The 24,899-nt window shown below is 37.3% G+C and overlaps 1 protein-coding gene across 3 annotated transcripts in view; it reads right to left on the bottom strand.

Annotated features, from left to right (window-relative positions):
- Positions 1-24,899, bottom strand: part of ripor2 (RHO family interacting cell polarization regulator 2) — a 66,235-nt gene that overhangs the window by 32,230 nt on the left and 9,106 nt on the right. Inside the window, exon 1 of one of the 3 annotated variants that reach the window (XM_067424925.1) lies at positions 16,231-16,443. The exons of the other annotated variants lie outside the window; for them this stretch is intronic. The gene's annotated coding sequence lies outside the window, so the exon portion shown is untranslated. Of the gene's footprint in view, positions 1-16,230; positions 16,444-24,899 lie in introns of those variants that run through there. 3 annotated transcript variants of the gene reach the window in all.

Raw genomic sequence — 24,899 nt, 5'->3', positions numbered from 1 at the left:
ATTTTTCCTTTTTATTTTGTGCAAAGCTGGTGCGACAGCACCTATATCTTATTTTTTGAAAGATACTGGCTCTCTAATAAAAATATATCCTGTCACCCTTGACTGTAAATTAATGTACATAAAGCCAGCTGAAAAATCACACAGAAAAGCAAGCAATGAGTCATTTAATCCCCTGTGTATACAGTTACTGAAAATAGCACTGCTGGGTGAGAAGACCCCATACGGCGTACATTCAGAGGTTTTATAAACTGCTCTGAGCCACCTGAGCCCACCGCAAATGAAAACACAGAAAAAGCACTTAGAAACAGGAGGTGGTCTAATGGAGGACACTGTAGACCTGGTAGACCAACGTCATTGCTCATTTCTATCAAATGCAATGATCCAGGGAGGGTGTAGAAATCACCCGCCCCAAAAAAAGCCTTCAAGATCATCTCTGATCTCCTTATAGCTCATCTACAAACTCCCATATTTCATCAGACTGAACCGGGATGATGACAACAGCAACGAACTCACGATTTGAGGGTAATGAGGCAAAGAGATTAGTGATCACTGATGAGAGAGGACTAATTTTCAGCCTAAATTAGCACATAACCCTCATTACCCTGCTGGGTACTGACATCTATACACCAAAAAGATGGGGAAAATCAGGGTTTTACAGCTGAGATTCTCTCCATTGTTACATATCGTGTGTTGAAGGAAACTATAGACCTGTGGGTTTATGCTCAGTGCAATAGATACATCATTGCTTAGACGGAGCTACACAAAAGCAATATGGCTCTATAGATGTTGTTTTGCACAGGAAAAACAAAAGAGTCTTGTATAACGTGTGCTAGGCTATTTATAGGCACTGTAGAACATGAACTTCAGTACTGTGCATTTTGATCATATGAGAAGCAAACAGACAAATCAGATAAAAGGCCAAAATCATAAAAGAATACACAATAGCATATATTATTGCCTAAAATAACATCCAATCAGAGAAAAGTAATGCTCTACAGAATGGTGATATTAAATATCCTCTTTTTTTTTTACCCGTTTCTTTGTAAAAATATAGCTCACATGGCATTAAATAAAATAATCTGAATCTGAATCTGTAAAAATATATATAATAAAAATATTAAAATATATTTTAATTCATATTATCTATATTATGTTATTCATTTACTAAATCATTTTTAATGCAATATGATAGTGTAACAACTTAGGCAAAACTTTTTTCTCCATGAACACAACTTCTAACCAATTGCTTATTTCAACAAACAAAGGTTCCACTTCAGTTTCAAAAACACAAAGCGGCACTGTGCCACCCAGTGCATGCTGGGATTGTTCTACTCATTCTATTCAGGCCTAGCCGTCTCGGTTCACAGGCACTTGTGAAGCTACGTCACCCATCCCCGTCCCTCCGGGCACGACTGCTCATAAGTATTCGGAGTATAGCTGCCTGGCACCCAACTCTGAACTCTTCACTGTGAGAGACGGATGACGAGGACAAAAGAACAAACGAGGGGGGCTTCATTAATTTGTCACCTCCAGCAGGGACCAAGTTTATCTGGCCCGTTGAGAGTGCGAGGGGGTCTTGAAGCTGGGTACTGAACGAAAAGTGTGTGTGTGTGTGTGGGGGGGGGGGGGGGGGGGCAACAGCCCACATTATAAATTAGGACTGGTGTTTTTTTGCTGTTGTTGTTTTAAGCATAAATCTGAATAAGTCAAAATTGCCAGTGGGTTAAAAAAAATAAACAAGTCAAGAAGATAAATTCTCTGAGTGATCTTGGCTTGCACGCAAAATCTTGTTTTTAATGAGGATGCATAATAAACTGGTACCATTTTTGCTATCTGTCAGGTTAACGGTATTGGCCAATATTGGAAACATTATTGTTTATGTTAACACTCTAAAAATGCTGGGTTGTTTTAACCCAATGTTGGGTCAAATATGAACTAACCCAGCAATTGGGTTGTTTTTAACCCAGCGATTGGGTTGTTTTAACCCTGCGGTTGGGTTAACTATTTGCTTAAGACAACCCAATTGCTGGGTTAAAGAAACCCAATTGCTGGGTTAGTCCATATTTGACCCAACATTGGGTTGTTTTTACCCAGAATTTTTTAGAGTGTGCTCATTTAACATATTTTTATATTTAGATTAGCTTTTCGGTCATCTTTAAAAAAAATAAAAAATAAAAAAAAACTTTAAAAAAAAAATGTAACACTTCAGCAATTTTTCATACTCCATTATAATTTTGTGATGCCTAAATTCACTTATATAATTTAAAACTACTGATTTTATTTATTTTATATTTTACTTAATTTATTTTGATTAAAATTCTGTATATGATCAATTCGAATCCATTTATTCTCTGCACTTCAGCATCTGGAAAAGTCATTTTATTTCCCATGAAATCATGTGTGCAGAGCTGCATACGCACAAACACAAGCGAACACTATCTGCACGCGTGAATATCATCAAACTCAACCCACACAGCGACTTAACAGCAGCGCGATTCCTAACAACTGTATAAATTATAGTTTCTATAGTAACAGCAGACAATACACAATGTGTCCAGCAAACGAACAATGCTATCATGGATCCCCCGCATGCAGCAGGCCTCCTCCTGTCCTTCTGCTCTGAGGATCCGTTGTCCTCCTCTGTGTGGTCTTTTGCTCTAAGGTAGGAGTATATCCCGCCCTGGTTTCAATCCCAGCAGTTGTGTGATGCTCAGTTGGTCTTGTTCCACACTGACACTCCGCCTTGGAATAGCAATGACCTCACTTCAAGCATCCATGCCAGGTCAGAGAACTAATGTCTACCATGCGGCAGTGACCGACTGACCCTGTTCTGCCCATGCTGTAGTAATGTGTGCTGTTTGGCAGTGTTACCAATTGGGCTAAGAGAATTGGGACGGTGGATGTGAGGATGTGCAAAAAAACATACACTCAAAATTAACTAGTCGGTGGATCTTCTGAATGACCAAATACTTTGTCTTAAAGGGTTAGTTCACCCAAAAAAGAAAATTCTATCATTAATGACTGTCGTTCGTCGTTATGTCATTCGATACCCGTAAGAACACAAATGAAGATATTTTTGTTGAAATCCGATGGCTCAGAAATCCCTTCTTTAACACCAATGCTATTTTCTCTTACAAGACCCATAAAAGGCATTAAAGATGTCATTAAAAAGTCCATCTCACTACAGTGGCTCTACAATAATTTTATTAAGCGACAAGAATAGTTTTTGTGCGCAAAAAATAAATAAATAATGACTTGTATAGTGATGGGCCGATTTCAAAAAGTTTCGAACTGTTATGATTCAGCGTATTGATTCGGATCGCGTGTCAAACCGCTGAAATCACGTGACATTAGCTATCCAAATTCTGAATCGATACACTGATTCATAACAGTTCGAAACTTTGTTTTGAAATTGGCCCATCACTATACAAATTGTTATTTTGCTTTGTTTTTTTAGCACAAAAAACCATCCTCGTTGCTTCATAAAATTATTGTAGAGCCACTGTAGTGAGATGGACTTTGTAACGACGTCTTTATGGGTCTTGAGAGAGGAAATGACATCGGTGTCAACGAAGGCATTTCTGAGCCATCGGATTTCAACAAAAACATCTTCATTTGTGTTCTGAAGATGTCTTACGGGTGTCGAATTTTACATTTTTTGATGAAATAACCCTATAAAGAGGACTTGTTGTGCTTTTTTACATTTTCAACTTTGCTGTTTGAGCATGAAAAACATCTGGAGTTTTTCCAAAACCAAAAGTAGTTATTCTATATATCATGAAACCAAGCGCACGGTTTCTGACCTCCCTAAAATGCCTCAATTGTAGTCTTGAAATTTCTTCCTGGAATGTACACATCACTTTATCCTTTACCCTGGTTGCGTTAATAACGTTGAAACTCACGGTGTGAAACGACACTCAAAGCGATTGACCAATCACAACACACCAGTCAAGCCGACCAATCAGTGCAAATTGCATCTTTTGGAAAGAGCACCTTTATATAGATAGAGACATGGAGAGATGGAGAGATAGAGAAATAGAGAAATAGATGCATCAGAAAACCTAGGCAGCTAACTTGTTGCCTTGCTGCCTTATCAGATAGTGACTTGTAAGGCAGCGCTTGTGCATGAAGGCACCTCAGGAAACTAATTTCGGACAGATTTCTTAGGCAGTTTAACAGTTTAATGATCTACAACAAAATAGAGAGCTTTGGTGACAACTAAACAAACATTTAATCATTACATTAGTAGTTTCTCGCTAGAAATGACATTGGAAGTGGAAAATGTTGGTAAAAATATGTTAATTTACACACAAACTGACCAGCAAACGCAACTTTCGGATTCCATCTTTTTTTTTTCCAGCTCAGCTGTCACAGAATGGAATGCACATTGAGGGATATCAAAGGCAGAGAAGGATCCATGTATGCTGCCTTCAAAACTCATATAAAGGTACCTCAGGAGACAGGAAGTGAAGCTAACATTAGATTCGGATGTGCCTTGATGCATTTCAACCTTGATATGTGATTTCGGACGCAGCCAACAACTAAACAGAGAATTACTGAGAGACTGGGAAGAGCAACAACGTTTTTTGAAAAACATAAAAAACTATTCTAGTAGACTCCAAAAACAATAGGTCCTCTTTAACAGAGCTGACTTGCATCCATGTACATGAAAGGGCGCTTTATCATGAGCACAAAGATTATAAACATAGTGAAACATGATTCTAAAGCAGGCACATCAAGACTGAATGGACGCTCTTGTGTTGTGACCAAAAAACCATGTGTTCATGATGATAGTGGCTGCTATTGTTTAATCAGTCCAAAAAAACTAAACATTTTTCTTAAGACTAGGAGGTATTTTATGTCAATCAATGGAAGAACAAACACTGCGTGGGTGCCTTAACAGAAGGTATTATTACAGTCTCAATTTCTTTTGAGTTTTGCCAACTTATTCGGGTTTGCAGTGTACAAAACTAACAAAATAAGGGCTAGCTGTAACCACACCCGCTGATTATATCTCCAAAATGGAAATAGAGAATAAAAACGATTTTTGACAAGGGATTTTTGAAACCAACAAGTACAACCATCCTGTGTGTCAAAAAAAACAGACTTCATATTCAACTGACACATATATGCCCAAAAACAACAAAAAAGCGATTGATATAAAAACTCACTCTTACTTGGGTCAGTAATGCTTAAATCCATTACAATCCAAGTCAAAAATGTCCAACTTAGAAAAACATATCTTCTATCTCTCAAAAATGTGTATATTTGATGGCAACTTTAGTCAACCTAAAAAAAAATTGTGAAATTAACAACAAAAAGCTAAAGTGGACAAAAAAGTGAACCAAGTTCACCTTTTGTGCTTACAGTCCAATTAATTAAGTCTTTGTACAATTAATAATTTCCATGCTGGTCAACTTGCAATAAGGCATACTGACCGGAATGGTCTTACTGATGAAGCCTTGGGGTACGAAAATAATTGGTGGGAATGTTTGCCACAATTTAATCAAGTTTAGTTTTAAGTGCCTCACATTTCCTTTCTTTATTCTTAAAGCTCAAAATTCCATGTAGTCTCTCAAATGTAATGGGTGGAGTGTTCAAAAGATGTTGATAGATGAAGCTGACACCTTAACACACCCAGGCTATAAATTCAATATCTCCTAAAACAAAAATGTAGAGCTGTGGATGAAAAAAAACAGTGACATATGAATCTTTTTGATTCTTCTGATGGAAAAAGACAACTGTCTATATTTAAGTCATAGACATGGAGCTCATAGAAACACTTAATTTATTACTAAAAGGGTCAATATTTGAACAAGAATCTATGCTCAGCAGGATCATTTGGTTTAACTTTGGCATTAATGGATGATTTATTTCATATTTAATCTACAGACTTCAGAGCACTTGAAGGTTATCAAAGTGCAAATAAAATGTTACGCTATTTTCATCTTCATTGTGACTGAAAGACAGAAAGAAACACTCAGGGAGGCCTGAATTACACTTGACCCTGATAACCTCTTAAGGCACATGCGGGGTTTGTAATCTCAAACTCACACCCATCTGAGCATGCTGGAAATGTCATTGTGTGACATGTCTGTTCATTATTCAACTGCTATTAAATAAAAATGATTACTGTTCTTTTAGAAAACACTCACAGAACTCACAGCAGTGGAGAAAGTCAATATGGAGAAAGCTAATATAGAGAAAAGGCGTTTTTTGTAGTTTAACATTCTCATGATTTGGCAAAATGTAAGACACTTATCAGTGTATATTGATTTATGTTCCTCTTTCTCACTCTGATGTGTTTATTCTAATTCTAAATGTCTTTTTCTGAAGACATGACAATCAGACTATACTTTTTATTATTTATATTTGTTTAACTGGGTTAACACAATAACATGATACTTTCATATTCAAATGTTACATGTGCATGTAAACTCAGTTCATAAAGCAGAGCAGTGACTGGTTTAATCCATCTTAAAGACACCTATGAGAATAATGCACTTAAAAAGTTTGAAAAAAGAAACAAGTTTAAAATTCTGAGTGATATGCGAATGTTTTGCACTACTAGACACTGAGCCATATTTATAATGCACAGAGCAAAGAGAGGATAGGGACAAAGCTAGAGACAGAACGATGAACATCCTTATATGCGGAGACAGACGCTTGAGGCGCTGAGGATAAAACCTGTGTGAGCGTATCTGAGGATAACAGAGCACAGCTGGCTAAAAATCAACTCAAACAAATGTCAAATATGATATGATGTGAAGCAACCCAAAAGAAAAACCTCTTCCCACGGCCTCAGCTTAAAAATTTAATATTTTTCTGTTTATAATTCCTGTTAATGGAAAAGCGGACACATTTAGTGGCTTTCAAATGCAGGAAACTTGGGTATGGTAAGGGTATTACATATTTTGCGGTCATACTTAAAGACAATACTCAACATCATGCCTGCTCCTCTTTCTTTAATGGAAGTCCAAAAAAGAAAATGTATTGGAAATGTAACTATTTTACTAGTCATGTGGCATTGGCAATTCCAATTCTTATGACAATTCTATAGGAATTCATACCATTTGATTTCTGAAATGCAAACAATTACCCATACAACACCTGAGCCCTAAACAGAGGGGTATAAGCAGAGTGTGCGAAAATGTATGAATGAGATTGTATGAATTAAGACTGATATTTATTAAGCCGCTTCCAAATAATTGAGGCAATATTTGAGCCATATCTTTGCATAAATTATATGGGACAGAGTTGGTTATTTCTTTATGCCTTTTTAAACTCTTTTCATATATTGGGCAGTTTGCAAATGCCTGTATGAATTCTCCAAAACATAAAACTGTTACTCAAAAAAAGACAAATTATAAAGGTATACAATTAAAGGGTTAGTTCACCCAAAAATTAAATTGATGTCATTAATGACTCACAGTTTAAGATATTTTATATTTTAGTCCCAGAGCATATGCAGTCAATGCCCACTTTACTGTCCATGTCCAGAAAGGGAACAAAAACATCATCAGAGTAGTCCATATGTGACATCAGTTGGTTGATTAGAATCTCTTGAAGCATCGAAAATACATTTTGGTCCAAAAATATCAAAAACTATGAATTTATTCAGCATTGTCCTCTCTTCCCGTGTTTCTCTAAAAAGATTCAAACGGTTAATGAATCAGTGAATCGATCAATGATTCGGGTCGCCAATGTCACGTGATTCAGGCAGTTTGGCAGTTTGATGCGATCTGAACTGCTGAAATCACATGACATTGGCGACCCGAATAATTGATTGATTCACACCGTTTGAATCCTTTTGGAGGAATGCGGAAGAGAAGACAATGCTGAATAAAATCATAGTTTTTGATATTTTTGGACCAAAATGTATTTTCGATGCTTCAAGAGATTAAAATCAACCAACTGATGTCACATATGGACTACTTTGATGATGTTTTTATTCCATTTCTGGATATGGACAGTAAAGTGGGCATTGACTGCATATGCTCTGGGACTAAATATCTTAAACTGTGTTCTGATGATGAACAGAAGTCTTACGGGTGTCATTAATGACATCAATTTCATTTTTGGGTGAACTAACCCTTTAAGTAGTAGCATTAACTAATATAATATAATATAATATAATATAATATAATATAATATAATATAATATAATATAATATAATATAATTAATATAATATAATATAATATAATATAATATAATATAATATAATATAATATAATATAATATAATATAATATAATATAATATAATATAATTAATATAATATAATATAATATAATATAATTAATATCATAAAATATAATATAATTAATATCAAAATATATAATATAATTAATATCAAAATATATAATATAATATAATATAATATAATATAATATAATATAATATAATATAATATAATATAGCCTCAGTAGACTTGGAATAGAATAAAATGAAATTGTCACTGTATGTAAAGCAGCATACATTCCACAAAATACCTTACTCTGTATTCTAAGAAGGAAATAAAATAAAATGGTTTTGGAATGGCACAAGGGTGAATAACTGACAGATTTTTCATTTTTAGTTGAACTATCCCTTTAAGTCACTGTGCTCCAAGGAACAGCTGTCCTAAAATCATGTGCGTATTTCTAACTTCACTGCTAAATGTGGATTGTCACTGAGGGGCTATGCCAGTCACTGCCATACATTTGTTAAGCCACTGAACTAAGTTTCACATAATTTGGTCTCTCTTTATTCAGACAGTACTGACTAGTGCCACATACAAGGCCATAGCTCAAGCTGAAAGCAATGCTTTTAGCTTTGGAGAAGGGGAACTGAACTGAATTAATAAAGCTGGCAAGACACATGCTAGCACGTCACAGGACGCAGACACTTGCAGGTGAATCTCTAGAATGATTCAGCAGTTCAGACATAGATCATTGTGAATGTGTTTGTGTGCGTTTATGCAAGATGCATGAAAAAGACAAGAACAGAGAAAGACAGTTGCCTCTTCACTTCTGTCTTTTCTGCACTAAAAAAAAGATGCCACTTTGACTTTTACAAGGCAGGCATAAACAGATGAAATATTGAAATATTGTTTGTTTTGTTTTTTGAGGACTGAAAACAAAGACATTTTAAATTAAAGATAACTTGTCACTTTCAGCTTCAAAGCATCTAAGAAAGAAAGCACACACTCTTGATGCACAAACCCACAAGACTGGAGATGAAACTGCTCTAAAAATATATTTAAAAAATAAAAATAACGCTGAAAAAAAAAGACAGAGGTTTGATGTGGTGCATTTAGGTCATGCCATAGGCCAAATCCCAAATTAGGGGTGCTTGCCAAGCCAGGTGTCACACATACTACATGGGGTTTAACATTTCGACATATTCTTAGTAAATTCATGGATTAACATTGAAGTACACTAGAGACTAAAACATCAGAGAAACCTGTAGGTAAGCTCTTTTGACTTGGACCAGTAAACATTTACCCAATTGCATAACAACTTGAAAATAAGCAACTTGATAACACCTTAACAATGACAACAGCATAGCAACACCCTGACAACCACCCAGAACACTCTGGAATTGTGGTGGCAGGTTTCAGAGGGCTTTCCGATCATAAAATGTAAAAACATAGTCGGCTTTTGAAAACCGTTAGTTTATGAGGGTGCTTTCCTGTTGTCCACATTGCCAGGAGGGAGTTGACTTCATCCCTTCTAAAGCACAGCTGTACAGCTGTATGTCAGGACAGACCCAGAGGAAGACGTCGCCCTTTAAAAGGCTAGGGATTTGGTTTTTCAAAGCAGATTACATGTCACAGCTGACAAAATCTAAAAAACAGCCATCATCTGAGGGAAAATGTGTCATACATGACAAAATCCAAGGACCTAAATTCAGCCAATGACATTTCAGACAGAATCCACCACAACCAATCATATTCCCGCACACCTTCTAACTGCGGTGCAAACAGACAAGGAAAAACAAAAACATTCAGTTTATCAGCTTATGTTTGAAGGATAAACCACCATAATACTAAATCACAGGGCTGAGAGATTGCGATTTTGTTGCTATGCAATAACTCTGCAAAACGGATATATGAGGGGTGTCATTGAGTGCAATTGATTTTAAATAGACTGTTAATCAGGGGGGATTATGGGATAGGACCCCCCCTCCCCCTGATGAGAGCTAAAAGCACATGGCATCTGTCCAGGAAGAGAGAGTGAACAAGAGAGAAAGAATCCCCACACAAGACGCCACTTCATATAATTTGTGGACGTGGTAATACAGAATGCATGGCATCCAAGATGATGAGTCAAGAGAAATAATGATTACAACTGTACATAAAATTAATTCAATACCAAACAGCACAGTTTAAATTCATTTTGTATATTCTGCAAATTAGGGCAGCGTCATATATCAAATTTCTCTCACAATATCTCAAATCATGATACGCATACTTGAACCTTTTTTTTTAAACTGCTTTTCTTTTTTATACATTATCATGTCACATGTATGTATGAAGTTTCAGATTAAAATTCCTGACAGATCATTTAACATACCCTTTGAAATTGCCAATTTTGGAGTTCGAGAAAAATGAGCTGTTTTCTGTGTGTATCCTTTAAATGCAAATGAGCTGCTGCTCCCGGCCCCAGAGGGCGGAGTCTTCACATCTCGTGAACACCAGTTTGAACATCTGTTTTGATGATCATCTCTATCGTGGACATGCTCACGTGACATTGCAGTTCTTCATTATCATTTTATATTATTGTCTGCATGCATTTTAAAGCCTTATCAATCTCAACTTGAGCACATACACTCAACGCATGAGCACAGAGAGCTGGATGTCTGTGCGTCTGTGAGCATTTTAAACTAGACTAGTTCTCTTTCATGTGTTATTGCAATTAAACTGCAAACAAATGCACACAAGGTTATGTCAGAAACAAAGTTCACATGAAAACCATTGGTTATGTCTGTGCACGTATGTTGCAAGTACAGAAATCCTGTGTATATTAGATCTGTGTAGCAGTGAAAAGCAGTGTAATATACAGTGCACTATATCTGCTGTTAACTTGAAAATCCCTCACTGCTCTTGACTGAATGAACCTTAGTAGCTTTATTAAGAACACATTTCTGATCTGAATACTGCTGTGAAATTCTCTAGTGAGGAGATAAACATGAAGGACTAGGGATATACTAGGATATACGTATTAGGAATATACTTATACTAGGGATGCACTGATCCAATACTGAGGATCGGTATCGGCTCCAATCCGCCATTATTTGCCAGATCGGGTATCGGACAGACAAGACTGATCCAAATTCGATATAATATTATCTTATCTTATTAAGTCTAATATTATAATATTATGCATTTTCTTCAATATTTTGCAGCCCTACTGCATATTTTATGCTTATTAGAGTATTAAGTCATTAGCTTAGCAACAACAATTGGTGAATCAACTGTGAACAAGCTTCACACCAGGAGCGTTATTTGCATAGTATTGTTACCTGAACATTACAAACAAGTCAGCTGCCTATCTAAGATACAGCAAGACAGTTCATTGGGTTTTGGAACACAGGCCCATCTGGCTATAGAGTGGTTCCCATAATATTTACCAAGCGTGCCACACAAGTACTGAAAACTGAAGCAAATGTGTCTCGATCGCCCCCAGGTGACTGGAAGCAGTATAGGTCATAAAGCCCACCCCCTCCATGAAATGTAATGGGACATAGACAAACTGAACAATCAAATTACACTTCCAAAAATGGTTTCTGTCCTTTTAGGCTGTTTTTATTCACGCTGATGTTAGTTCAAGTGTTCGCTCTTTAAATTAGGTTTCTTTTAGTTTGTTATTTGATGCTACAAAAACTCGGGGGGTGACGTTATAATTGACAGCTTCTCGGAGCAAAGTAGTCACTGAGGCACTAACAGACATTTTCAGGGAACTTTGGGATGCGTTTGGACCTTTAAGTTTAATCTCTACATTTCCATAAGTGTTTATTTCACAAAAAGTTGATATCACGGCTTAAATTTGTGCTAACTACTGCGAAGACTCATGTTCCAAGTTGCTACTGCATCTTAATACTAGGTGTAAACAGGGCCGGAGATAAACTACAGTCATGCAGGACTGCGCTTTACAACATCAGGAAAATCAGGTCCTTCCTGCAATGCAAATTGTCCAAGTTCTTGTAATTTCATTCACTGGACTACTGGAACACTCTACTAGCAGGATTTTTAACCAAGCCTGATGATAGATGTAGATGGCTCCAGAACACGCCAGCATGTGTTCTTCAATCAGCCAAAAAGAGCCCATGTCACACATCTTCTGATCTCACTCCACTGGCTCCCAGTTGCAGCCAGAATCAAAATTAAGGTTTTAAAGCTGGCTTTCAGGACTGACACTGGAAGAGTACCCCCCTAGTAACTACCTCATTTCACTCCAAGTGTACGATTGCCCTGCCATTCACAGAGGGAGTCGGTGTCGACGCTTGACGGAGGGATTCTAGAGCTTGGCACATCTGAAACTTCAGCTGCAAACAATGTTAATGATGTAATGGAACCCACAATTCAGTTCGGCAACGCATTACATCACCCATTCAAAGTAAATGAGAAGCATTAATGCAGACGCCCATGTAAATGCATTGCAAGGTCACTAATTAGCGATGTCTCCTTGTTGCTTCACAGTAAGGCAATAAGTCACTCGCCAAAACGTTCCCCCTGTTCCTCTCAACATTCTTAAAGAGGGGGTGAAATGCTGTTTCATACATACTGAGCTTTTTACATTGTTAAAGACTTGGATTCCCATCCTAAACATAGACAAGTTATACACTATTTACCTTGTTATGAAGTAAATTGAAATGCTCTATCATGTAGACAAATCTACTTTCCCCTAGATGTATGCACTTCTCACATGTACTTGTTAAAAGCGTTCAGTTGTAATATATTTATTGAGAGTACTGTTGTTGGATGGAGTTACCTGACAACAGAGGTCATATCTCAGTGGAGACTGATTCTATAATACTACTGACACTCTGGTGGCCTCTTGCTGACCGCAATGATTTGATTTAGCTCTCTTTACAGCCGTGATGCAAGCCAAAACCTTTACTATCCCTTGTCATAAGAACTGAGTGACAGTAGATAAAGCCCAGACCTCTTTCATCCTGCTTTCTCCGCCAACTAAAAAGACATAGTAAGATAGGCTATATCCGTCTCTTTTATCAACAACTTCTTTTCTACCTCCTCTATTTCTTAAAATACCCAGACTCCACAGGCCTTGGGGTCAGACTTATATGATTGGGATTTGTCTGTACATGATCACTGGAAAAAGAAAGCCTTTCAACCACACATAAAACTCATAAGCTCGATTATATCTCTGTCAGGAGATACTTCTGTCATCTCAATACACTTCAAGATACATCTCCATGAATTTGAACAAAATATACTGTGCCAGTAGACATCTATTACAAAAACCAAGTTGGCTCCTGGGTCAACAGACCTCCTGAGTAGATTATACACTTATGACCACCAAGAGAAGAAGATTCAATGATTATCAGCTGTGAAAATGCAAACCACTAAAGCCTAAGGAAAAACAGTAGGGGTAAACATTACTGTGACAGCTTAACATAAACTCACAAAGCTGATGTGTTCATAGCCTTTTCAGAGAACGAGGATTGGATGTTTTTGAAGAGCCTGCAGTAATGCGGCCTCATCTTACTGAATGCCTGCCAAGTTTCACTGAGCTTTTCCTTATCCAGCGAAATTCAGGAATAAGAAATAGCATGCACTGCTGAAGACACAATTTGCCCTGAAGTAAACTCAAAAGCCAAACAGCCCCTTTCTTTGCTATTGAAAATAAATAATTAATGTAAAGAATATCAACCATCATTTTTCTTACTGTTAGATTGCTATAATGGTCCATTGTATCAAATAATAAGCCATAATGTCTTGACTTGTATACAAACAAACAATGCTCAAAAAATTCTCAGCATCCCACACTGGCTCAGCAGACCAAGATAAAACCGATTAACCTCTGAATCTTTGCTTTGACAAGTCAAACAGTAAACAGTGAGCAGAATGTGATCTAAAATGCACTACATTATATTTTTGAGAGGCTGAGATTAAAGAGATAAGAGTAAAAGGGTTGGGGCTAAATGGGTGGGAGCTGGAGTTAGAAGGAAGTGAAAGGTGGGTTTTAATCAGAAAAATATCTTCAGAGATGAAGTTCTGAGAAATGCTCATTTGTCACTGGTTTGGCAGCTCTAGACTCTAGCAGCCCCCTAGAGCATATCAGAGTCCACCCCCTTTTTCAGTAATCTTGGTTGCGGAAGTATTTTTCTCATTTTCAATAAAACTTCATGCAAGTGTTCTAAGCACTTAAAAGGCACAATATGTAAACAAATATATATATTTCCAATATCCAATAAAACACCATAAAAATGGTATACATGTTAAATATTTTGTTGATTTGTATACTTACAATATATAATTTTTAAATCCAGAGAAATAAGCAATTTTCACCAGGACATGTGTCCATGGGTCGCCTGTTAATGGCATCATACCCATGTTGCCCCAATTTCTCATTTTATTTTGTAGAAACCGTGGAAACACCAAATTTAATATATTATCTTTTTTATTAGACAGGTGAACAACTGTTTGGATACATTGATGGACAAAAAAAACGAATAATTTCTACTAATCAAAGGTCAACACAAACACAAGTTAGACTTACTGTTCAAATCTCATTTTCTTGATGTACTGAGAGTAAAATGTTGTACCATGTCTAATAATCTAGCTTGCAGTATCATATTAGCTGCAGAGCAAGGGTAGCATTTTAACATAACTTAACACACTCAAATGTATCTGATAATGATAAAATGATAAAAATGTAACTTATAAATGATAAAAATAGCGCTGCATAACCCCACATTGGCATGACCAGAAGAAGCGGAAGTGGTCACATGCGGCATAATAAAAGTTCTACTGTTCTCGTGTCACGCTTGTCTCTCATTGGCAATCACTCCAATGGCTTTTAGCCCCACTCTGCTTCATACTATATTTAATACATAGCTCATTTGTCCCATCTGATTAATTTCCACCTGCTGTAGATGTGAACACAAGTGGAATCCCATGATTCCATGAAATCAAAGCATCATTACGCTATGCCTTTGTTTTGAATAAGCAACCTCTAGTGAAGAAAATTACATACTGTGCCTTTAACCAAAACAACCAACACAAAGATAAATCACAATGTACAAACTCTGATTCAAGCCACACAAAAAGGTACAACGCATGAAAAGCATGAATTCATTGAAAAGTATGTAATCAATAATACATTTTAGGTTTACTGCAAAATATTCTGATACAAATACTTTAAATCACTTTCAAATAGAAAGTAACCTGAAAGAGTATTTCACCTTTTGGAAGCAAAAAATATGCATGGCACTGTGCCATGCATATGAGCTTATGAAATACTGAACTGACAGCTGGCAAAATATACTACAGCAGGTTCAAAAAGATAGCCTATCATTTGCTGTTCTGTTAGCAGTTTGTCTTATCTCATCATCACACAATTATTTTGTATCACACCCGCACAAACAAACCGCTAGTGTGCAGCTGGTAGTAAATCGCTCTAACAAATTGGGAATCAGTAAACCGTTTTGTAAACCGGTTCACCCGATTAACTGAAAAGAACCGACTCAAAAGAACGAATCGTTCGAGGAGAGAACTGGGTTCGTTTCATAAAAGCATCGTTAGCCAACTATGTTCGCAAGTTCCGTTGAATTGTGTTGGTAACGACTAAACTTGCAACCACAGGAAACGCACCCCAGAGCAGGGGATATTACATAGAGTTTATTAAATGAAACAGATACAAACCTTTCAGACAAAAATAGCTCTTTAAAACACTGCTCAGTTTCTGCAAATATATACGTGATTGACGCGTTGTGCCCTACAAATGTACAACAATTCAGTCTGTTGGTATAATGGATGTATCTAAACGGAATATCAAAGGAGAAGATAATCTTTGACTCTGACTCTGGGTAAAAACGGTAGTTATTAGTTCATCACATGCACAATGCATCAAAACAAAAGGCGATGGACAACCACATCTTTTCTTGGTTATAGTTAATATTGTAATTTGAGGGAAAAATAAATAAAACAGCATGTCGCAACAGTGAGCTATAATGTGAAGATTAAAAGACGTAGTATCAAAGACGTAAGTTAGCCTACTCACCGCAAGAGAGAGAAAACTTATTCCCAGTGAATGTTATTTACTCGAGTTGGTTGGGCACGTCCACCCATGGAAGCGAACTACCACTTCTCCTGTCTGCGGCTCGTGTGCTAAATAAAACAATTAGGGCAAAACGTGTAGAATGACAACACCACAGACTTTCCCGAGCGAAACCATCTGGAACGACAGCAAAGGATCAAAAATCATGTGTAGTACACTCGTACAGATTTGTAGCTCTCCCTCACAGCCGCCACGGACCAATCAGCAGGCAGCGCTGTGCTAGTGGGCGGGGTCTTCACGTTTTGTCACCACGGTGCATATTCACCCTTGACTGGCTCGAGGCTTGTCCAAAAACACATTGTAGTGTACAGGGGCTGGCATTAATAGTGTATGTGCTCAGCTGTCAGGGTGAATCTTAAGCTGCTTAAACTATGTGTCTGTAGGAGTTTTGCATATTTTAAATAGATCAGCGTGCCAAGCTTCATGAAACCTGCACACTATGGAAAATAGTACAGGCTGCAGATGACTGACCAGTGTGTATGCTGGAATATCAGTGTTACAGAACAGGATATCCATGTTAAGCTGAGCTTCACTGAACATTGTGTTCATTAAATGGATTATGAATGATTATGTTCACGAAGAAGTCCCCTGCCATATCCGATTTAGCTATCTGTTTTAATGCTAGTGATAATTGTGATAGGAATAGATGCACTGCAACAATTTTTGTATTAAACAACATATCTTCAATTTCAAAAACAGTAGTAACAAGAAAATACCCAATATGGCACAAAACAAAAATCTGAGTGTCACAGTTTGTGTAGCCTATGTTTCTTTGTTTTGTTTTATGACAATGTGGGCAGATAAGAGATCAATTAGAAGGACTAATTATGCGTGAAGTATCCCGCTTTTATCATTTCATCTGCAAAACACACAAATCCCGCTGATGACTTTAGGTGGAAGAAATGTACCTTGCAGGCACTGCACATTATAGCAGAATGAGCATGACCGCATTAAAGTTTGAGCACCTGATTTAGGTACAATTACTGTGAAAGCTACTTTACATCATGTCTCTCTCTCTCAAAGTCCCAGTCTTCCTGCTGAGCTCATTGTGGTTAAACCTGACCTTGGTGGTTCAGCACTGTGCCTCGAAATGTATTGTGTAATAGTTAGTCGGAGAGACTGAGTGCATCCAGACAGGCTTGGACAGTGTAGCACAGACACCTCCACATGCATCCTCTCTCTCAGCTGCTGCTCGGCTCATCCTGTAATTATGGCTGTCATCAGCAGCCCCCGATGAGAAGCTATATTTACTGGAGCCCTGTACAAACAGTTCTCTGGCTTAAAGGAACATGATACAAAAGCAAAAGCCCTCTCCATTCACTTTCAACTGGTCTTAAACAGGTTAGCCGGTGAAATGCTAATGAAAACAGCAGGTTCTATAAGACGAATCAATAAGCAATTAAGGAAATGTGACAACGCTCAAAAACAAAGACATCTTATTCGCATCATCCCTGGCATTTATAGAGGGACATGCACTTATACAAGTTCTATTTCAAATCTAAAAACACTGACAATCAATTAATCTATCTTGGTATTACCATCTTCCTATGCATTGCAGATGCAGAGGAGCAGGAATCATTCACACACGTTTGTACAATCCTATTCAACACATTTTTCTCGTCTCAGGAATTTGTGAACACTTCCATTCGGAGAGACAAACCGAAATAGGTTACGGCATGCCACTGAGGTCAAGAGGTTACAAAAAGCAGCCATGAGTGCAGCTGAAGATCAGTATGTGTGAAGCTGTCGACAGAATGATAACTTTAACAAGACGTAAATATTATATTACTACCTATGTAAATGAGAATTTTTGCAGAAATATTTGCAATCTGTGCCAAGTAGGCTACTAAAAATCTGAGGTCTGAGGGGTCTTTATTTCCTGTTTTTTTTTTTTTTTGTTAACATGTTTCTCCATATTGGTCATGCAACTTGTTGATTTAGTTAAAATATCAATAATATTTGTGACCCTGGACCACTAGTAGTAATGTGCATTGCTAAGGACTTCATTTGGACAACTTTAAAGGCGATTTTCTCAATATTTAGATTTTTTGCACCCTCAGATTCCAGATTTTCAAATAGTTGTATCTCGGCCAAATATTCTAACCCTATCCTAACAAACCATACATCAATGGAAAGCTCATTTATTCAGCTTTCAGATGATGTATACATTTCCCATTTAAAAAAAAGCTCTCTCCATTCACTTTTAACTGGTCTTAAACATGTTAGCCGATGAAATACTAATGAAAACATCAGGTTCTATGAGATAAATCCATAGCAATGAAGGAACGTGACAATACTTTAATACAAAGTCCTTATTATATACAATCATATTCATATCATCACGGACATTTATAGAGGCTGGACATGCGTTAAAATGTAAAAACACTGATTATATCCAATCAACCTTGCATTTTATGCTGCCATCTTCCAAACGTCCAAGTAAAGGGCCCAAACATCCAAAGATGACTTAAAAACATTAAAACAAGTTAAAAATATATAAAAAATCAAGTTGTTTCTTATTTTAAGCTTATCTTACTTATCTTTTGTTCCTTTTTTATAGAAAATCTTGGAAAAAAGAGGTAACCTAATTTTAAAAGTGTGATTTCAAGACCTGAACATGTCAAGTAACTTAATACAATCTTAGAAATCCTTGGGCATTTTCATAAGGAAAATACATTTTTATGTCATGCCAAGCATTAAAGCTTTATCAAATAGAAATTTTACATTTAAAAATATTGCTTTTAAATCCTTACAAATCACAAACAACTTGAAAAGTCATAAAAAGAGTGGGAGTTCTGGAATCCTGAAATTTAATTTACTTTATTTGAATATCATTGGAGTCACAAAAGTTGAGGACTGTGCACTGGTTTAGCAGAAAGCACCATATTGTGAGTTTTTCAAGGAGTAGGAGCCACTCACATTTCCTTGTAAAATGTATAAATCTAGCTCTAAGTAAATTGTCAGGTGGCCATAATTTTTTTTCTTTAAACCCTTTGAAAGTGCAGCCCCTCAAAACTGTGTATATTTCATGGTGTTTGAAGGCAGTCAATAAGCCTGAGTTTTTAAATTATAGACTTCCATGCCCTGTGGCTGATCTCCTGCCTTTGGTCCTAATGACAGGCTCTGATGCAGGTAGCAGCCCACGGTGCCAACCCACACAGCTGTCTGTGGACAGTCGGCCTCCAGGTGTTCAGTATGTCGCTATCAGCATAATAGGTTTGCGGTAAGATTGAGATCATGACATTGTAAATGACATAAAGATAAAACCTTTGCCGGGGAACGGTGGTCCCAGATCAGTGGATCACGTCTTCCAACCAAACGGTGGTCTGGGAAGTGTCTCTGCTCATCTGTCAAAGGCTGCAATCGGCTGATCTGTCATCAGTGTTTCACCTCTCCCCATTGTGCGTTTTCACCCACCGTCCAGCACAAGAATACAGTCAGCCTCGTGTTTGTGGAAGCTCCCCTTGTTTGGTCTAAAGTAGGTCAATGGAGGCCTCCATCATGTGGTGGCGAGGAAAAAGCACACCGTGACGCACAACCCCCCACATATCAATCATTCTGCACGTGGCACCTGAAACTCGTGTCTTTTAAAAAACATTACTCTGGTTGCTCAAAGAAAGAGAACAGCAAGCCCATGTTCTTTTTCGCCCTGAGGGTGCAGTTTGTTGTGTGCTCAAGGGTGTGAGTCGCTGTGACCAGGTCATGGCTGCTTCCTTCTGACACACTTACCCGGAGCATCACACGCTATATGGATGGATAAACCTCATGCACACAAACTGCAGTGAGAGGGACTAAAGCCTTCAGTCCGCATAAGCCTGGACCTACCAACAAGCAAAAGAAGGCATTATCATCAAAGTATGGCATTATCATCAAAGTATGGCTGTACGCAAAAAAATTGGAGAGCCAGTCTAGCAGCGAATGAACAGTGCCAATGTGTTCACGCAATGCCCCACATCACACTCCCGGTTTCACTCTATAATGTAAAGTTTTCTTCTTATTTTCTTAAGCACAATCTAACAAAAGCGGTTGAGGGCTTTTTTTATATATAGGTCAAGAGGTCAAGCTGGCGCGATCATAGTAATATACCATGTATATACTCATTAAATCGATCTGCACAGGCACAACTGAGGATTCTATATATATATATCTATGATCACGTCCGTTTGACCTCATCAGATGGAAGTTACAGCCGATGGGAAAACTTGATGAGACTCGTCGGATATGAGGCAAAAAAATAACATAAATACTGTTTGGTTTCTCACAGAAACCGATCGGTTCGTGTCTTAACAAATCAATGTGTCATCAGGAGCAGCAGGGTTTTTGTGCACGTTGCCTAAGCATTTATTTTTGTTTGTATGTTTTCCTCTCATAGAATTGTTACCTATTCACCCCATTATATGACTGGCACACAGCACACGGCTGGAGTTAAAAATCTTCATTTGTGTTCGACTGAAGAAACAGACACACCTACATGTTGGATGCACTGGGGGTGGGCAAATAAACATCTAACTTTCATTTTTGGGTGAACTAACCCTTTAAAAGTGTCTGTTATAGAGAATCAAACAGCTGTGTGAAAGGATGATGTTACATCACTCTCTGACTCCTTCTGATAACGATAAAGCCGTCGGTTGGTGATGGGTCCCCATCATACCACCATTTAGAGCTACAATTGTCCTGCTTTGCTGACATAGACACTGACATCATAGATATTCATTAGCAGAGTTGGACATGTGTTTCAGAGGGATGATGACTGAGCACATTGTGTAGAGATCACTTTGCCAGTTCTGATCCACAGGCCTACAGATAACATCTCTACCGACGGCTCAGTTAAAGCCAGACTACAACAGTAAATCTCTCCTAGCGGCAGCACCATCCTGCAGGAATCAATACATTGAGCAGCTCAGCGCTGAAATCTAATGCCACCACAGTAATCTTTGCTGAAGCTCTTGGGGGGATACGGTTTCCCTGGCCTGAGTGCGATAGATCAGGGGGTGTACAAATGGTTTGAAATCCGACACTGATTTTTGCATGAGCAAATTTGATTTGATTGACAGAAAACATTAAATCCAGCTAAAAAGCTGTTCTTAGTATTACAGCAGTGTTTTGCCACCCACTCATTGCAGTAATACACATGCACATGAAGACTCGCCATATCATAAAGTTGCAAAGACCTTTAAATTAAAATACATAAACATGTCAGAGTCTAACAAATTAATTTTATGCTTCGCAAACAATTTAGGAGGAAAATAAATGCAGCCTAATACTGCAAAATCAATATATTTATAATGCCAACTCTAACTGTATATATCGATGAAAACAGGAGTGAAAGAACAATTTGAAAAGTGGGGATGGAACATCATAAAACAGGCTGGCTCATGAAAATAAATTAGGTAACATTAAAGTCGGCATGAAACGTAAGTCTTGTCTTCCTTATTGTGACGTTTATCTGAGTGAAACGGTTTGTCAGACAAGAAAGACATTTTGGGCGGAACTTGATTTTGTCCATTGAGAATTTATTGGATGGTTGGATTATTAGGGTTTGCTATAGGCTAGTGGTGCAGGGATATCATAACCCGGAAGTCTAAAATTAGCTACATAATCCGCAAGAACAAAGAAATTAGTTTGTTTTCGCGAGGTGGTAAGAACAAGAACAATGTTCGTTCTGGCCAGGACATTCCATGCTTCATGACAAAACAGGTGCCAAACTTCTGGGGAGTCCTGCATTAACCCCACACACTTTCTGACCACTCACACAATGGTTTTCAGACATCCACAAGAATAAAAGTTCTGCTCAGACGATGCATCAAGAAGCTAGGACTCCCAGCAGCCCTGAGAGCGAGAACTTTTGTTCTTGTGGAGTAGGTCTATCTAATGGCCTTAATTCGCTGCTGGTTATGGTTATCCCGCCTTTACGTGCTATCGGAAAATTCGTAATTCCCACTTCTGAAGTTGTAATTACGAGCTTGCTGCATTCAAATGCTTGTCGGAATGAAAAGGAATCATGGAGGACGCCATGTATTCAGGATTAATTTTTTTCGGAAAATGATGTGTCACATGCACAGACAACAAAATAAATATTTCAACCCGATCTCACAGCAATTCGTACATATTTTATGAGGTGGCTGATTAGTACAAATTTGTACAACCTTTATTCAAAATTCATAAGCTTTTAGCTAAATTATACGTATTTGACGAGTTGCCAAATTAGTTTGAATTTGTACAAATTGCCTACCTCAAACCCCGCCCCTAAACCTACCCACCACTGGGGTTTAGACAAAACGTACAAATTCATACAAGTGAATCTAGACTATCAAAGCATCGTAAATATTTCAAAGCTATCTCACAACCAATTTGTACGTATTTTGCGAGGTGGCGTATAAGTATGAATGTGTACGACCACACATTCATACTTATACGCCACCTCGCAAAATACGTACAAATTGGTTGTGAGATAGCTTTGAAATATTTACGATGCTTTGATAGTCTAGATTCTGTCATTTTAGTCAAATGCAGGTTATTTTGGCTGTGTATTAAAAAAATACAAAACGTTTCAAACGATTGCTCGTATATGTAAATATGCAGTACTATAATGACAAGACAAGATGAGCTGTTCTGGGGAAAACTAATAAATCATACCTGTCACAGAAGTAGGCCTAGTTCTCACCGCCACCGCCACATGTTAAAAGCATATGTAACACCCATCTCAAAATTTGGTTATCAAAATTATTTCCGAACTTTCCAGTGGTAAACACAACATCAGAGGGCATTCAGGTGCAATTTTTACTATAGGAAACTCGTATTTACATTATTTACAATAGCATGTGAAGGCAGCACAAAGTCTGTAGTAAACATAACTTGATGATGTCTTGTTCTACAACGTACAACGTACACTGCACACACTCATACACCAAGCTGTTTTATCTTGCTTAATAAAAAACTCTGTTCAAATTCATGTTTTCGCTAACATTAGTGTGCAATTTACATAGTTGAACGAAATGAAAACTCAAAGTGTAATCACGTTATATTTTCCACAGAGTGGTTTTATTTTACACATAAATTGAAAAACCCCATTATAAAACCCCATAGGAAAATCTTGAAGAACCAGAAGCAGGGAATTAGTCTTCCGGGGTCTGACGTCTTGCCAGCTCCACCCTATTTCTGTGATCTCATGTGAATGTTCATATATTTATTGTTACATTTTGAAAGCTTTAATACATTTTTTCTTTTAATAAAATAAGATGTTTGTTACAGGTTGTCCGTCCCGTTTCAAAATGAATCATCTTGATTAGTCATTAGGTTAGGCTGACATGGTAGCCCTTATTGGGGACTAATGGAAATTAATTTTATTTACCAAGACTCAGTTGTCACCATGACCCAGGTTTATTCTCAGCAGTGCACATACTTCATGGCTTCAGGACCAGAAAACAGTTCTTTACTCTTAAACTTCACTCTTCTACTCTAAGAGCTGCAGGCGGCCACATGAAAACCCTCTTTGAATAACTCATGAAGCACATGCAAAAAAACAAACAAAAAAAAACACTAGTATGTGATTTGTTTCCATAAAGTTGTCGTTACACAAACACTTTTTGAACGAATTAGGTCAAAGAAAAAGTTTTCAGGGAAAGTTGAAACTAGGTTGCAAGTTGAATGACTTTAGTGTAGTCTACTGAAAACGATATGAACAACTCTCATGAGCTGGTTTTATTGGATGGAAATTAAATATGGGAAGAACAATGTGCTCCCTCATATTTTGGAGCCTTGGATTTTGAACTCCCAAAAGAAAAGAAAATACAGAAGTTGAATTTATATTGGGGAAAAAAGTCAGTCTAATAAAGTCACAGCTTTCCCATAATTATGTCATTATCATACAAAAGGAGATATCAAGATGTCAAAGGCAATTAAGATTTTCATTTATTATTATTTCAGTTTAACAGTTTTTGTTTTGTTGTTTTAAATTAGGTCAGATTTAAACTTGCATGCTACATACTAGACTAACAAATCTAAAAATACAAATAATAAAATACAATTCAAAAAATCTTTTTGCTTCAATTCATGTGTAACTTTACAACATCTCAAATATCACTGACATATGTCTGCTGATAATGTCTTCCTGCAACACAACAATGCGAAAGGATGATACCATAGTTCCATATGTACTGTATAATCGAACTATTCCATCATAAACATTAATCGCTTTACAATATGTGAAAGTGATAGGTATCCAACACATTATAGACAATACATTTCCACCCATTCCGAACTCAGCCATGCTGTTTCTACAGTTCAACCCCTTCAGGGAAAAGACAAAGGCTCCAGTCATAACTTACAGTCAGGGATTGGATGAAATAAATCACTTTCATGCTATTTTTCTCTTGATTCCTGCTTCTCATGAAGCAGCAGATAGCAGGGTTTCTGCAGAAACAACAGCTAAATCTGATCATTCAGTTCTTCAGTACAAGATGAAGATGACATCATGCCTAAGACAGCATATCACGACAAAGCACTAGACATCTGCTAGCATAGAAACAGGCTTTACAAGGACAACTTTACCAATGATGTGATGTTTGGCTAGGTAGCAAGATAGATATTTATTTCACAGCCTCTGATGCCAA

This window comes from Pseudorasbora parva, chromosome 19 (assembly GCF_024679245.1).
Source record: "Pseudorasbora parva isolate DD20220531a chromosome 19, ASM2467924v1, whole genome shotgun sequence".
Taxonomy (NCBI): Eukaryota; Metazoa; Chordata; class Actinopteri; order Cypriniformes; family Gobionidae; genus Pseudorasbora; species Pseudorasbora parva.
This window is presented reverse-complemented; position numbering and strand designations above follow the sequence as displayed.